Below are 15445 nucleotides of genomic sequence, written 5' to 3'. Positions count from 1 at the left end.
GCAGGTATTGGCTTTATGTGACTTTCTCTCTAGCAGGCTGACTCGGGCTTGCTCATGGGTCAGTCGCTGGGTCCCTAGACGACAAAGCAGAAGGAAGCCATGTGTGCCAAAGCTGTGACTTTGGAAGTGGCCCTGATACTAAGAGTGAGAAAATAGGCCCTCCTCTTTGTGGGAAGACCTGTGAGATAATATGGAGTGTTTACAATAGGTGTGAACCAGTAGATCCACAGGGGGAAGGGGTGCGTTCATGCTGCCGTCAATCAATTCTGACAGTGTTGTCTGGGGTGGCTGGGGTTCTAGGCTGGCTTTTGGGAGCCACGAGCTATACATTGCAAACAGGACTGATACAAGCTCAGTTGTGTCCCCTCCGTGATCTGTTTCTTGGGGGCCTTCCCAAGACAGCCTGCTTGCTTCTATTGACTGGGGATTGGTGCTCCTGGACGCCCTGGGCCCCTCCGCCCCTCCCTTGGCAGACTCTAAGGCCACACAGACAGAATCATCCTAACCCATGTAGGAAAAAGTAGCTGTAGACACCAAGACCTGGACACCTGTGTGGAGGACAGGCTGATTAGCAATAGGAAAGGGAAGGGAAACGGAGGAGAAATATGAAGGTGACATGGGGACACCCATGTCTGGGGTGTCCCGGGTGTCCCCAGACACCCACTGACACTGGGGGTTGTAGGCTGGGTCTGGAGTAGGGCATGACTCCGCCCACCGAAGTTCAAAGGGAAAATGATCATAGAGGCTGAAGTCCACATAACCGGCCCTGTGTGCAGAGTTCATGATCCACACACCGAAGACTTTACTGCAGAGGTGCCCCCTACGTGCGTGTCTTCCTAGGGGAACTGTACGGGGTAGAAAGGTTTTTTAATCCCCTTTCTTCCATTGCTGCACATACCACAGAACCCCACAGAGCTGCCTGAGGGTGTATAGAAGGTACCTCAGTGGGGAGGCCTGGAGTTGTGGGAGCCCCCAGAATGGCTAGGATGGCTGTGTGTCCTGGCTTTCACCTGTGCACCCGTCTCTAGAAGAAGGGAGCAACCTATGTGTGGATGAGGAAGTCCTATGCATACACACCCGTCAGCAGCCGGCCCCCAGAAGCCAGAGTTTGTAGTCACTGTCCAAGGGCCCCTGGGGTTGTGGAGCTCCTCCCACCCCTTACACTTTTCCTCAGTATTGGGCTCAGATCAGCTTGGCGTTTCTGCTTGACCACGAGTTATTTAAGGATTTGAGCTAATTTGGGTGTCAAAAATCCGAGATCCTGTGGTTGCTCCAGAGAGCACCAAACCCAAGATGATCATTGTCTCTTCTGTTGGACAAGTTGGGTTGCAGCTATCCCAGACTGGCTCAGCTCTGCCTTCTGCCCTTCCGGGAAGCCGGCCAGCCTGTAATCCAAGGAAGCATGGATGCTCTGGGTCCAGGTGGAGGGACAGCAGGCTACCGGGTGCTTATTTTTGGGAGCCTGTGGCCACTGCTGCCCGTGCCAGGTGGACAGGGACCCCTGAGCCATGCCTGTGCTAGGGGGGATGCAGCCCGGCGTAGATCAGAGGTGCAGACGGATGCCACCCAGTCCTCACAGAGGCTGGTCTTGCCTTAGCTCCTCCATTCCCTCGAGGTCTGAAGAGAAGGACGTGGGTTGCCAGCCCGATCTGGGGTCTGTTGCCAGTTTTATGTAAGGCAGAGCTGATGTGTGTGGGGCCTTAGCTGCTGACACACATTGCCACCTTTGAGTCTGCAGGCTCAGGAAAGGGACTTCGATGTAAGCCCAGCATCCCTCCACCCCAGGTAATGTTTCGGTGGTTTTTGAGTTGGAGTCTTCTGGTTTAGTGGTACGTTTTTTTTACATATATGACCGATGTCAAGGCACCTTGTGAGCGTGCCTCCCCTCTTATTTCGGGCCTTTCCCTGCCCACCAAGTCTGTGGGTGGCTGTGAAGAACTTGCCTCCTCCCTCTGGGAAGCATGGCTTCCTCATGGGTGATACTGGGGTCCATTTGTGGGACCTGGCACTGCACTGACCCTGTCTACAGGGCTCCAGTGACCAATCCCCACCCCACCAGGCCCACAGTTCCCACTGTGTGGCTTTGTTCTCTGTTTTTACATTCTGCTCAGAGCCAAGTTGGAAAGCCTAGATCTTAGACGTTCACCTGCAGCCATGGGAAGGTGGAGGCAGAACCTGCATGAGTTGGCTGGGATGGGGCGGCGGCGCTGTTCCATGGCTTGTACTGTCACTGTGACAGAGTGCTGGATGTAAGTGACGTAAGGACGTGAGGGCTCATTCTGGCTCCCGGTTTGAGAGCACAGTTTGTTGTATCAGGACAGTCATGACTACAGGAGTTAGAGGCCGCTTGTCATACTGCATGCAACAGTCAGGGGAGAGAGGGAGAGAGGGAGAGAGGGAGAGAGAGAGAGAGAGAGAGAGAGAGAGAGAGAGAGAGAGAGAGAGAGAGAGAGAGAGAGAGAGAGAGAGAGAGAGAGATATGCTGGTGTTAGCTCGCTTTTTATTTTTCTATTTAGAGTGCTACCCCAGCTCAAAGGGATGGTGCCACCCACATTCAGGGTGGCACTTCCCTTCTCAATTAACACAGATTTGTCTCCTAGGTGATCTGAGATCTGTTAAGTTGACAATCGATATTAACCGTCATGCTTAGACCCCGCAGGCTTGGGAAATGCCTTCCAAACTCGTCAGGCTCCCAGGGTCTGGGTTTGGGACTCTCAGAAGCCCCTGCCCAAATGACAGAGAGGTGGATGCCAAAATGTGTCATGCCCCAACTAGGTGGGGGAGGATAGGAGCTAGAAGCTCTCCATGCCAGGTGGACACCATCAGCCCCTGGGCCCTAGCCCAGCGGGGTGGCTCCAGACAGCAGGGGTTTTGGTGAGGCTGCAGGGGATTCCAGCAGACACTAGGTTGAGAACCAACGCCCTAATCAATTGTTCAGTCCTCCAGACAGCAGCGTCCGTCTGTACAGAGACGCGAAGTGATGTCCTGGCCCTTCAGTGAGACCTCTGCACTGGGACTATAAAACAGCCCGAGGGTTCAGCAGATCAGCCAGGGAGACAGGGCTACCACCTTCTGTGTCCCTCTTGTACCTGCAGAGTGACTGCTCCACAGACATGCTCCCTCCCGTGTCTCCTCTCTCTCTCTCTCTCTTTTTTTTTTTTTTTTTTTTTGGTTTTTACAAGACAGGGTTTCTCTGTATTGTTTTGTAGTCTATCGGTCTAGCCCTCTAACTCACAGAGATCTGCCTGCCTCTGCCTCCTGAGTGCTGGGATTACAGGCATGTGCCACCACCGCCCGGCCCCGGTGTCTCCTCTTAACCCTTCCCTGTGCCACTTTCTTCTTTGATTTATACTTTCTGGTGAGGCAGCATCCTTGGGGGGGCCACACCCTTTTCCTCCAGTGTCCTTTTCCTTCCCTTCCCCGATTCCTGCCTCTGAGATCTGGTCTGCCCATTGAGGCGGAGAGGAGACAGGGACACTGGCTTCCCAGTGAGTGGACCTACCTTTTCCAGGATTTGGGCCCCAGCAAATCTATCAGAAAAAAAGAAAAAAAACCAACCCAAAACCTCAGAGGAGGGCAGAGATGGGAGGAGGCAGGTTATGCAAGGGAGAGGAGGGAAGGGCTGTTTTGGAGGAGGATGGGAGGGTGGAAATAACCACTCGGCTCAACAGGGAAGTGCTCAAGCATGAGACCGGAGGCCCCGAGTCATTGCACTGGAGCCCAGACATGGCTCTCGACACAGTCACGAACGTCAAGTGGCCGCAACTGTGGATGGAGAGGCCCATTAGAGACACAGGGCCCGTGCTGCCCGCCAGGGAGGGTGTCTTAAAGAGCCTCTCTTCTCGCAGCCCAGAGAGAAAGTCAGAGCTTTAGCTCCTGTGCTTGCCCTGGGAGCCCCTTTAAGGCATCTGGAGCCCTTGTACTCACAAACATGGACCAAAGATGACCGCAGGTGCACGGGCTGGACGCCACCTTTACTGAGCTCAGCGAGGAAGGTGTTCTTGTCTGTGGCCTCTGTCTCTCTCCTTTTTTACTGATGTCATCGGGGCCTGCTGGGACTCTTTGAGAGTACCTTTCAAAGCCCCAGGAAGGAGAGGCCGACCTTAGTGGCCTGGTGGGCCCATGCTTCTCCAAAAGTCCGCAGGCAAGGCACAGAAGCAACGAGAAGGTGGTCACGGCCTGGGAACAAGGCTAGGTGCCCTGGCATGCACGGCTTGGCGGTGACACTTACGGTGCCCATTAAACCCAGATTTCTGGCAACCCTGGAGATGCTTCGGAAATTCTTCAGGGGGGTGTGGCTATACCACAGGGAGGGGCTGGGATGGGGACCTGTGACCCAACTCCAAAGAGCACCCAGACAGCACTGCCACTTCAGGGGAAAGTGTCTTTAAGTACTGGTGTGTGTGTGTGTGTGTGTGTGTGTGTCGGTCTGTCTATCTTAGGGCTAGAATTGCTGTAATGAAACATCATGACCAAAAGCAAACTGGGAAGGAAAGGGTTAATTTGCCTTATACTCCTACATCGTACTCCATCCCTGAAAGAAGTCAGGACAGGAACTCAAGCAGGGCAGGAACCTGGAGACAGGAGCTGATGCAGAGGCCATGGAGGGTGCCGCTTACTGTCTTGCTCCCCACGGCTTGCCCAGCCTGCTTTCTTACAGAACCCAGGACCGCCAGCCCAGGGACGGCCCCACCGCAATGGCCTGTGCCCTCCCCCATCAATCACTAATTAAGAAAATGTTCCACTGGCTTGTGTTCTTACAGCCTGATCTTCTGCAGGCATTTTTCTCAATCGAGATTCCCCCTCAGGTGACCCGTAACCTGTGTCAAGTTGACGCGAAGCTAGCCACACACGGGTTAGCACTGAAGAGTCAACTTGGTTGTCGTGCTGGAGGGGAAAGCACTCCCTGGCCAGGGTCTGAAGCGTGGGCCTGTTGTGTGTGTCCGGCTGGGCTGGAGTCTCAGTGGCGTAGTCCCCAGTGTCTGTGTGGCTTTGGGTGGCTCAGTCTCCTCGCGTGTGGCCATTGCCAGGCCAGGCTTGCCGAGAGGTTTTGATGAGGTAAAACTTAGGGCTTGGCCCAAGATCCATACTCAGGGACCATCTGCAAACCTCACTGTTAGGACAAGCGCCCCCAAGGCCTAGGGATGTGGCCGAGAGAGAAGACTCAAGGGTCTCCTTCGCGATTTCTACCCAGTTTCTCGCTCAACTCCATCTCCTCTATCCCTTCCTACACCACAGCTTCTCCTGTGCCAGACTCCATCAAGTACCTGCATTGTTTGCTTTCAGACGCTGTTTCTCTGACCCTGGAGCCGGTCGGTCTGTGACACCAGGGATGACTGCGTGGTCCCTTTGTGTCCAAGTCCCACCTCGCTGGGGCATGGAGCTTGCCCTTCAGCAAGTGTTACAATATGATGGATGGATGAGACTTCCGAAGCTGTGCGCCAAACTGCTTCCATGACAAGCTCTCTCGGTGGGCGGGGGGGGGGCCTGGCTGGGTGTGTGTGTGTGGGGGGACCTGGCTGGGTGTGTGTGTGTGGAGACCTAGCTGGGTGTGTGTGTGGGGGGGACCTGGCTGGGGAGCGGGTGCATGGCTTCTGCCTATTTGGAATCTCTGTGCATAACTTGCAGTGGGTGCCGAGCGCTTATTGGATGGCGGCGCCGTGCTGCAGGATGCTCGTGTGCTTGGGTAGAGGTCGTCCTTCCTGGTGTTCAGGGCAGGGCAGGGGCTCCGACTCGTTTGGCTCCCATGTCCTCATTCCTCCTGGGGTAGCCTTGCAGACTGAGGCCAGCGGCCAATGTGAATGGCTTCTTAGGTCCGACTCTCTTCTGAGGAGTAGGAAGGGAGGCTGCAGGCCACATTCAAGTTCCCACACACACCATCCCTGGATGCATTTGCTGCACCCTGATGCCCGACTCTTGTTTGACACGACCCAGTGAGATTCGGTGAGATACTGATCGGGGCCCGCCCGGAGAACTTAATTAAAGCTCAGCATCACAAATGTAAGGCTTCGGGCTTAATGTGATCTGATAAAATTATTCGAATACACTTCAATTTCAATCTTGGTTTCTGAGACAGCGGAGGGCTGTGAGCAGGGGGGGCTGGAGAAGATGTGACCACAGCCTTTTGTGCGATGGTGTCTGGGCAGGGAGGAAGGAAGACCCTGGCTGGTGTGCTTGAATGCTTGATCTCCAGCTGGTGGCGCTGTGGAGCCTTTGAGACCCCCCCCCCCCAGGTCCTGGGATATAAAAATAGATGAAGCAAGGCTGGCAACCTTAGGGACAGGCAGGCAGAGAAATTGCCTGGTAGCCTGTTCCTGGCCAGGCCCGCTGGAGCAACGGTGGAACCTTGGCCGGGGGAGCAGGTATGCAGCCGGGTCTTGGTAGTAAGGCCAGGGTCTGACTGTGCTTCTCCTTGGCTTCAGGAAACCTATTATTTAGAGCCTGCCAGCTTCTCCCAGGGAGACCCGGGACTGGGGGAGACCTCAGGTTCCTTTAGGGCTCTGTCCCAGAGAGGGTGAGGGCAAGGCTGGCCACAGGCCTGTCTGGTTACGTGGGGCCAAATGCTTCAAGAGTGGAACCTGTAGGTATCCCCGCACTGGAAGGGGTCCCAAGACATAGGAGGCTTAGAGACCAGTGGCAGCTGTCAGCCTTGGTGAGATAACTCCCCGGCCACGCGGAGGCCAGTGAAGGCTCGCCTGCTTGGAAGGCACGGGCGCTGCACGAGTTGGTGCAGGGAGAGTGAACAGGCAGACAGCACGTTTCCCCCTTCCTCCCATCCATGATCTTCCCGTGGTTCATCTGTCTGCCTCGCCGTCCATTCAAAATCCTTCCTACGCTGACCTCGGCTGCTGGGGTACGCCGCGTGCGCAGTGATGTTTGTGGCAGGGCCTCCCTTGGTAGCAGTGACCTGGCCCCTAGCGGGTTAAAGAATGGATCGTACATGCGTATATGCAGCAGAAGTGCAAGCAAGGGCTCAGGTTCTTGCGGGTCAGTGTCCCCTGTCTGGGGGGGATCACTCTGGTCTGGAGTTAAGCCGCGGATATACCTGTGTCTCCATGTGAGATTGCTGGAGAGGCGGGATGTGGCCCTCACACAGCAAGGATACATTCATCCTGAGAGAAACACCCACTGCCGTGGGCCGTGAATCTCGAGGACTCCCGCCAGCGAGCAAACGAGGCTAAAGGCCCGCTTTTCTGGAAGTCAGGAGTAGCCGATGGCTGCCCTGGAGACTGTCACATGACTGGTACTTGGCCATTAGCGAGTGCTGGACTGTAAGGTGGCTTTGGCGCGGTGACATGCTTTGTTCTCAAGGCCAGACGAGAACTCTTGTTGTAAGTGTATCGCCCGTGCTGGGGGTTGATAAAGGTGAGGAGTCACCAGGGTCCTGGGTATCCTGAACAATTCATGCGCCTTTCCATTGTAGATTTTGTCTGTAGATCTCTGAATAGGGAGTTCCAGGTCATGGCTGGGATATCTTGGTGTGACCTTCACATAGATCTTTTTTCAAATTCCTAATCAGTCAAGTTGAGGGAAAAGAGAGCTTTCTTTATATATATAAAAAAACTTTTATTTTGAATTATGTACGTATGTGTCTATGCATGTGGGTGCAGGTGCCCACAGAGGCCAAAAGAGGGCAGTTGTGAGCTGCCTGGTGTGGGCCTTAGGAACTGAACTCGGGTTCTCTGCAAGAGCAGTGTGCGCTCTTAGTCATTGACCCAGATCTTCAGAGATGGCTTTCTGTAAAGACATGACGTTGTCAGCTCTGCGGCTGGTGGGATAATAGGAGTCCTGGTTGGGCACTGTTCGAGATGACGTCACTTGGCAGGAGGTAGGGGAGGTGCAGGTAGGCTGGGTGACTTGTTTAAGCAGCAGCAGGCTGGCTTGGGCTGGCTTTCGGATTTTGAGATGGGACGGGGCCTGTCCCAACATGTCCAACCCCACTGCGAGTTGCTGTATCTCCGGAACAACTCAGCCCATGATTTGGATGCTCCAGGCAGCACTGGGCCATCTGAAGTGAGGAGTGTGGGCTCTATTCTTGATGTCCTGGGTGGCCGCAGGCTAGCATAGCATCTTGGCTCAGGTACCCGAGTCCCTGAGGTCTTTCCATCTGCTCCCTCACTGGCTGGTTCCTTCCACTCAGGAGGAAGCCACCTGTCAGCACGGGGAACACGGGGGGAGCAGTATGTGTGACACCACCACGGCCAAAAGCTGACAGGGAAGTCTAGGGAATCTCAGTTTGGCTTCAGAGTCTGCTGGCATTGCCAGCGTGGCGATGGGAGAGGGAGACTGAACAAGACCCTTGGGTTTGTTCACGTCTGTTGGTGCGTGAGTGGCCGTGCCAGACACAGCACAGAAAGCTTAGCAAGGGGCCGTTTCCAAGCAGGAGTCTGTTCATCATCCACAGAGAACAAGCTGGAGGGCAAGCAGGTGACACTCACAGAGCGGACACTCTAGAGGCGGGCCACGGGGCTGTGTCACCTCTCCCTCATTCTGATCAGTGTGGCTGCTGGTGCCTCAGATCAGATCTGGGCACAGCTGGCAGAAGTTACTGAGGTGACGACAAGCTCGGAGGAGAGGGTGCTGCTCGGATATGGGATCTGAATATGTCTCAACAGTCAGAACGTGAGGCCAGACCAAGCCAGATGTGACTTAAGAGGAATAGGTCGAAAGTGCCTCAATTGCATCCCAGGAAGCCAGGCTCTCCAAGTCTGTGTCAGGCATGAGACATAGGAGATTAACAATCCTGAGCTTGGGATAGCCGCCTGGCACTGCCGTCACAAAGCCAGAGCGGCCACAGGCTGCACTAGGGGAAGCACTCAGCAGCCAAGACAGGACTCCCCAGGGGGAGCTACCCTGGGGTTCTATGTGAAGATCTTTGCGCCCCTCTTTCAAAAGGCCTTTGAGTAGCCAAGCAAGACTTCAAAATGGGCTCTCCAGCCAAAAAATCTGCTGAATGTATTCTCTGCCAGTTATAGATTTTTTTATGATGATAGTAAATATTTTCTTTTTCTGAAAAGTAGAGAAAGCATAGAAAGGGATAAAGGCAGGAGCCCAAATCAGCCGTAACCTTAATCTTCCCACCAGGAGATAACATTTTGGTACATTTCCTACCAGTCTTTAAAAAAGAATCCATATTTTAAAATAAAATTAGGACGATCTTTATATATAGCCCGTATGCTGTCTTCTCTCCAGTCAGTATTGTGTGTGAGCATTCCTTTGCATTAAGCGCCCACCCAAAACCCCGTTTTCAGAGACGGCAGACTGCAGTGCTCATCCCACTGATGTTGAGAAAAATCCAGTCTGTCTCTTGTGTGTTGCAGGCAGTGGTGGCTGCTCCTGGCCTGTGGTCGTCTTTCTGGTTCATAGAGGTTGTTCTGGGCCTGATTTAACTCTAGGGTCGGTTCCTGGAGGTAGCCTTAGTGGGTCAGGAGCACCAGCCCCGGACACCGGGATACCTTGACTCAGGGAAGGAGGCTGCTTCCCCATCCACGTATGCTCAACCCCTGAGGCTGGTGAAGGCTTCCACGGTCTCCCCTGACTCTGTCTCTGCTATTTGGCCTGATGGAAAAGCCACCAGGCTTGGCGGCACTCACGTTTCCTCGGTTGACATGAAATGCTGCCTTCTTGGGTTGTTGCTCCGTTTGGTTGGTGTCCGTCAGAATAGCACTATCAGAAGTTTCCTCCTAGCCTCACCCTCTCGGGGCTGGGCTTGCCGAGAGTAGGAACCCTGGGCCCTGCACTAGAAGCTGCCTCGCAGAGGGCAGGCATTGGCTTCTTGCACTGGAGTAGCATCCCGAAGACAAGGTGCCCAGTTTGAATGCAGGCCCCTGTCCCTGGAGCGTGTGATCCTGGGCAAGGGACTGACCCAGGGGGGCCTGGCTGCCTGCCCTTCTGCTCAGGGGCTGAGCGCTGTGCTGGAGAGGCCGGGACTAGCGGAGGCACACGGCTCTAGAGTCAGGTAGGCATTTGTGCTCTTTTGATGGTGCGTGGTGTTCACAGACCCAGGGTTTCCTCCTTCTCTGTGTGAATGATTTTAGGAACCTTGGGAGAACACACCTTCAGCTCTGTCCTCTGCTCTGCCCAGCAAGTATGTAGGTGACAGTTCTTTGATGGACAATTCAATACTGAAAGGCACAGCTGTTGACTGAAAGGGCAGGTTGTTGAGAGTGCCGCACAGAAGCCCGCGGAACGGTGGGCTGGTCTGACTCCGAAGGAAAAACGGGACCCCAAAATACAGGAAGGGGAGAAAGAGCAGTCACGGTACGCTCTCCTCCTCTTGTGCATGGGACGGAGGTTGATCTCACCAGGAATGAAGTCCATAGCAATTTAAACGACGGGACACCCACTGTCCCAAATTACCTGCAAGAAATGCCAGCAAAGGGGTTGCCAGGCCCCCTTCAGGAACTCAGATGTCCTGCAGGTCACCAGAGCACTCTGAGCAGCAGCTGCCCTGGTTTCCAGACGAAGGGCTGGGGAGCAAGTCAAGAGGCGATTAGTGCACTTGGGTGCTGGGGCATTTAGGGGGTTGGTGCACTTGAGTGTTGGGGCATATGAGGGGATTGGCGCACTTGGGTGCTGGGGCAATTGGGGACTGGTGCAGTGGGTTCTGGGTAATCAGGGGCTGGAGTAGCGGCAGAGGGATGGAAGTGTGGGGTCTACAGCAGTGAGGCGTTGGAGAAATGGGGGTCTGGGACAACAGGGGCAGGGGCAGCGGGTGCTGGCATGTGACCCATTCTTGCATCCAGAGTGTGCTGTCCCCTCCTGTGCTCCGCGGGCTGCCGTCTCCCAGGGCCCGTCTGCTCAGAGCCCAGCCGCAGGCCTGTTCCCCCTCTTTCTTCTCATTGAACATTCCTTGGAGGTTTTTGATCTTTTTTTTCCAAGGGCCCATTGACTACGTTGCCCACATTTTAAGCGTCTTTCTGTTGTGGTGGTTTCTAAGGGCTATTGATCCGGCTGGCTTGTTCTCAGACATGCTTCACTTCCAGTGCTCCTGAAGGGATGCTCAGGATGAGCCAGGCCTGCCCACACCGCTACTGCCCCCTGCCGCTGCACAGGAGCCAGCAGAGACCTCCAGCAGGCTGCAGGTCCCACTCTGGGCTGCCACTTCGCCAGGCCGGTGGGAGGCTGGCACTCAGCAGGGCCACACTGCCCAGGGCCAAGAGCAATGCAACTCAGACTCCTGTTGGATGCTGGGTAGGGGATCATTGAGATCCTAACCTGGCCCCTCACCTGGCCCTCACATGTCCAATACCAGGCTTCCATCCAAACCCCAGCTCTAACCCTTACCCGGTTCTCTTCCGTACCCCTCACCTGGATTCCTCATCTGGCCCCTCACCTCACCCCCAACTCCTGCCCTCTCATCTCCACTCCCTCCACCCATCAATCACCTTATTTGGCTTCCTGTCCCTTTGAGGGGGGCTGCCAGGAGATGAGCACCCCGAGGCCCTCGCTGTACTTTGCCCGTAGCCCCTGACACCGGGACGGCCTTCCCTGGCCCTGTGGTGCCCCTTGCTAAATGCGTACTTTCAGAAGCTGTGGGGGATGTCATGTGTATAAAATTAGCCTTGCCTTGTTGGCCCCTTTCAGGCTAATTCGGAGTGAAATGTTTTAGCAGTGGTGGGCTGATTCTACAGGAGAACAAGAGCTAATTAAATTCCCCCTGACCATCCAGCAGTAAATTATTTATATCCAGACAGATGCAATCTAATCTGCAGCATCCAGCCTGGCCCAGCATGCCTCCCACTTGGAATTTCAAGGGGAGAGGAATAAAAAGGAATGGAGTCAAGTACTCAGGGGAGGTCGTGGGGAGGGGGACCCAGAAGCCTAGCCCCTCTGTGGACAGTGGCATGGAGGAAGCCGAGGGTGCCGCCAGATCTGGCCTCCCGCTCTGGGGTTCTGGGAGCCTTGGCCTCGGCGCCATTACTTGAAGATATCGTGAAAAGGAAAAGAATCACCAAACCGCTGGACTCGTCTGTTGGACAGGATCCTGGCTCTTTGGGGGTGAGGTTGGGGTGGGTTTAATGTCACTAACGATTTTGCTCATGTATGTCACAGAGTCATAGTGTGCTGTCCCACAGTGGCCCTTGGTGGCTGCTGAGTGGCTATCAGTTTGCATCTGGGATTGCAACGATTGGCTGGGCCCCACACCTCTTCACTCTGTGGCATTCCTAGCCCGGGAGTCACGGAACTCAACTCCTCAGGTCCAGGGACAGACTTCTGATGGCCTCACCTCCTGCCCTGCGTTGTTCAGGTGCGGTCAAGAGCCTGTGGGTGGCCCGACCACAGGTGTGGTTGGGAGATTGGTTCTGATAGGAGTGAGTCTATTTTTCCTGGGAAGGGCAGGGATGAGCCAGCTGGCTGGGAGGATGCCGGTGCCACGGTCCAGCTGAAGGGTTTGCTTCTGGGACTCTGTGTACCATGGGGCACTTGTCATAGGCATTCCCAGCCGTCAGCTGCAATGGTGACATCATTAAGGTAGACCAGATGAATGCCCAGTGCCCTCTTAGATGGGGTCTAAGGTTGAGTCTCTATTGGCTTTGGGGACTCTCCCTTTCTGCCTTAATCCATGGTGGTACTTACTCTCTGCTCACCTCTGCCTTCTGGAAGCATCTGATACAGAGAGGGGTCTCAGGGCAGGGCTGAATGACCAGTGTCTTGTAATTGAGAGTTCCCTTTTCTCTTCCTGGTGTCCCCTACCAGGCAGCTACAAGACCACTTGGAGGTCTTGGGGCAATGCTGTGATTAGTAGTCTCACTGAGGTACAAGGAACTGATTTTTTTTTTAACCGCGAGAAGGCCTCTTTAAGAGTACTTAGTTGTCGTAGGGAGTTTTCAAGTCAAGCTGTAGCTCCCTAAAGTATTTGGGGATTACTCTTTTGGAATTGTTGTCACAGCTTACGGTATTGTTGGCACTTTTCCTGAGAGGTATTTGATTTGGGGTGATAGTGATGAGTCACCTGGCCCTGTTTAGTGGGAAGACCTGTTCAGAGTCAGCTGGACCCCAGGACTGGGCCGTTCCTCTCAGGATGAATTGTCTTGGAAATCATATCACCGCATGAATCTCAGGTCTGCATCTGTGAAGTGGGCTGATCCCCCTCCCGCCTCCCAGGGCCATGGACAGTGTCTTAGACAGTGTCCAGTGCTAGGGCCATGCTGGCCAACATCTGCAAACCCACCTTGAACGGGCAATGCCACTGTGGATGGAAGGGTCATATGAATTACGATAACTGCCAAGTGTCCCATCCCTGGTGAGACTGGGCTGTACCAGGTACCTGTCTTAGATGAGGGAACCTGGCAATGAGGCGTGAGCTTGCATGCCTCATAGTCATTGGTATGCCCTGTTCTTCTATGTTTCTGGGCATAGCAGGACCAAGTGGGTAGTGGCCACTCGTTAACCATCAGCGTACTGTTCCTGGTAAAGATATTGACGTAGGCACCGTTTCCAAATCACCAGTTCTGGGCAACTCTCTGACCATGTTCAGGAAGGAGTAGGGCGTCTGCCTGCTCAGGTACTCTGAGGAGCTATACTGCCTGTCTGTCCATCCATCCATCCATCCACCCACCCACCCACCCACCCATCCATCCATCCATCCATCCATCCATCCATCCATCCACCCATCCATCCATCCATCCATCCACCCATCCATCCATCCACCCACCCACCCACCCATCCATCCATCCATCCACCCACCCATCCATCCACCCATCCATGAAATCACCCACCCACCCACCCACCCACCACCCATCCACCCACCCATCCATCCACCCATCCATGAAATCACCCACCCACCCACCCACCCACCACCCATCCATCCATCCACCCATCCATGAAATCACCCACCCACCCATCCATCCATCCACCCACCCACCCACTCACCCATCCACCCATGCATCCATCCACCCACCCATGAAATCACCCGCCCACCCACCCACCCATCCATCCATCCATCCACCCACCCACCCACCCATCCATCCATCCATCCACCCATCCATCCATTCACCCATCCATCCACCATGCATGAAATCATCCACCTACCCACCGTTTATCCTCCACCGTTTACCACTTCTCTGTCTGTCCACCTATCTACCCACTTAACCATCAGCCCATTCACCCACCCGCTCATGTTTCTGTCTTCCCACTCACTCTTCTTTCTATCTGTCCACACACCCACCAGTCTTTAACCCCCCTACCTATCAACAGTCTGTCCATCTGCCTACCTTCCCATTCGTCCACCTGCTTACCCATCCACCCGTCCACATGGCCACCTATCAATCTGTCCACACATCTGCCTTTACCCCCCCATGAATCCATCTATCCTGCGTGCAGTCGTGTAGTGTATACTCCATGAAAAATATTATTTTAGGCTCCGAGACAGCAGTATGACAAAACAAACAACAGAAAACCCACAACAAACAAAAACCAGGATCTCTCCCCTACCCCGGGGTGCTTCCTTCTAGTGAGAACAACTGAGCAGGTCCAGAGGGAATAGGAGTGTTCTGGATGCTGCTACCCAGTCAAGGGTTCCATGTCTAGGAGAAGCTGGCCAGCTTCCGAGGATCTGAAGGTGAAAGGCTCCAAGGTCTTCTCTGACTAGGCTGGCCAAGTGTCCTGCAGATGATACCCAGTGAGTGGCCGCTGTGTGAGCTTTACCATTCCTGAAGCAGGCTCAGCCTCTGCAGCCCAGCCCTGTCCTCTGCTGCCCTCTGCCAGCTCCATCGCCGGCTGTCTGTCTGTCTGTCCGTCCGTCTGTCTGTCCCTGCCTCCCTGCGTCTTGCTCCAGCCCTTGCCGTACACACTGTGTGCCCTCTCCCAGCGGGCTCTCGCCGCCTCTGCGGCATTCCATGGGGGGATGAGAATGTGGCTAGCAGACAGCTGACCTAGTCCCCAGGGCCGCGCGTGGCTGTGGCCATTCCAGTAAATTTCCAAATGTGTAGTAGGGCTGCTGCTTCCCCTCACCTGGAGTGGCAATGTTCCTATGCAGGAGGGCCTCACGCTGAGATTGAGCTGCGGTCAGCGTCCTACCTCTGGCAAGGACAGCCAGAACCTCCTGTGGCTCTCGTGCTTGGCTTTGGGAAGCCTCCTCCCGTCCTGCCCTCACTGCCCATGCTGTCTGTCTGTCTGTCTGTCTGTCTGTCTGTCTGTCCGTCCATCTGTCCCTGCTTCCCTGCGTCTTGCTCCGCGTTGACCCCGTTTCACCGGAGTCACGAGTACGCATGGTTTCTCCTACGTGGGCGTTGGCCGGTCCTTCTCTAAAGCCTTCCATGAGCCCAGACGTCCTAGATGTCTTCAGGGCTTCTCAACATAGACATGAACACCCAAGGCGGCCTGGGAGGGGCTGTGCAACACCCACCTCCTCAGGGGTGTCTTTTCTGACCCCAAACAGCCAACCAAACACCCCACCTAGGCAGAACATACTGTCCTGGTTTGTGCGGCATCACAGATCATC

The 15445-nt window shown here is 54.8% G+C and overlaps 1 protein-coding gene across 3 annotated transcripts in view; it reads left to right on the top strand.

The window, feature by feature from the left end:
• Positions 1-15445, top strand: part of Rbfox3 (RNA binding fox-1 homolog 3) — a 420524-nt gene that overhangs the window by 24126 nt on the left and 380953 nt on the right. The window contains exon 1 of one of the 3 annotated variants that reach the window (XM_040750134.1): positions 1550-1785. The exons of the other annotated variants lie outside the window; for them this stretch is intronic. The gene's annotated coding sequence lies outside the window, so the exon portion shown is untranslated. Of the gene's footprint in view, positions 1-1549; positions 1786-15445 lie in introns of those variants that run through there. 3 annotated transcript variants of the gene reach the window in all.

This window comes from Mesocricetus auratus, unplaced genomic scaffold (genome assembly GCF_017639785.1).
Source record: "Mesocricetus auratus isolate SY011 unplaced genomic scaffold, BCM_Maur_2.0 Super-Scaffold_100007, whole genome shotgun sequence".
Classification (NCBI taxonomy): domain Eukaryota; kingdom Metazoa; phylum Chordata; class Mammalia; order Rodentia; family Cricetidae; genus Mesocricetus; species Mesocricetus auratus.
The sequence above is the reverse complement of the archived record's forward strand: the minus strand, read 5'-3'. Positions and strand labels throughout refer to the sequence as shown.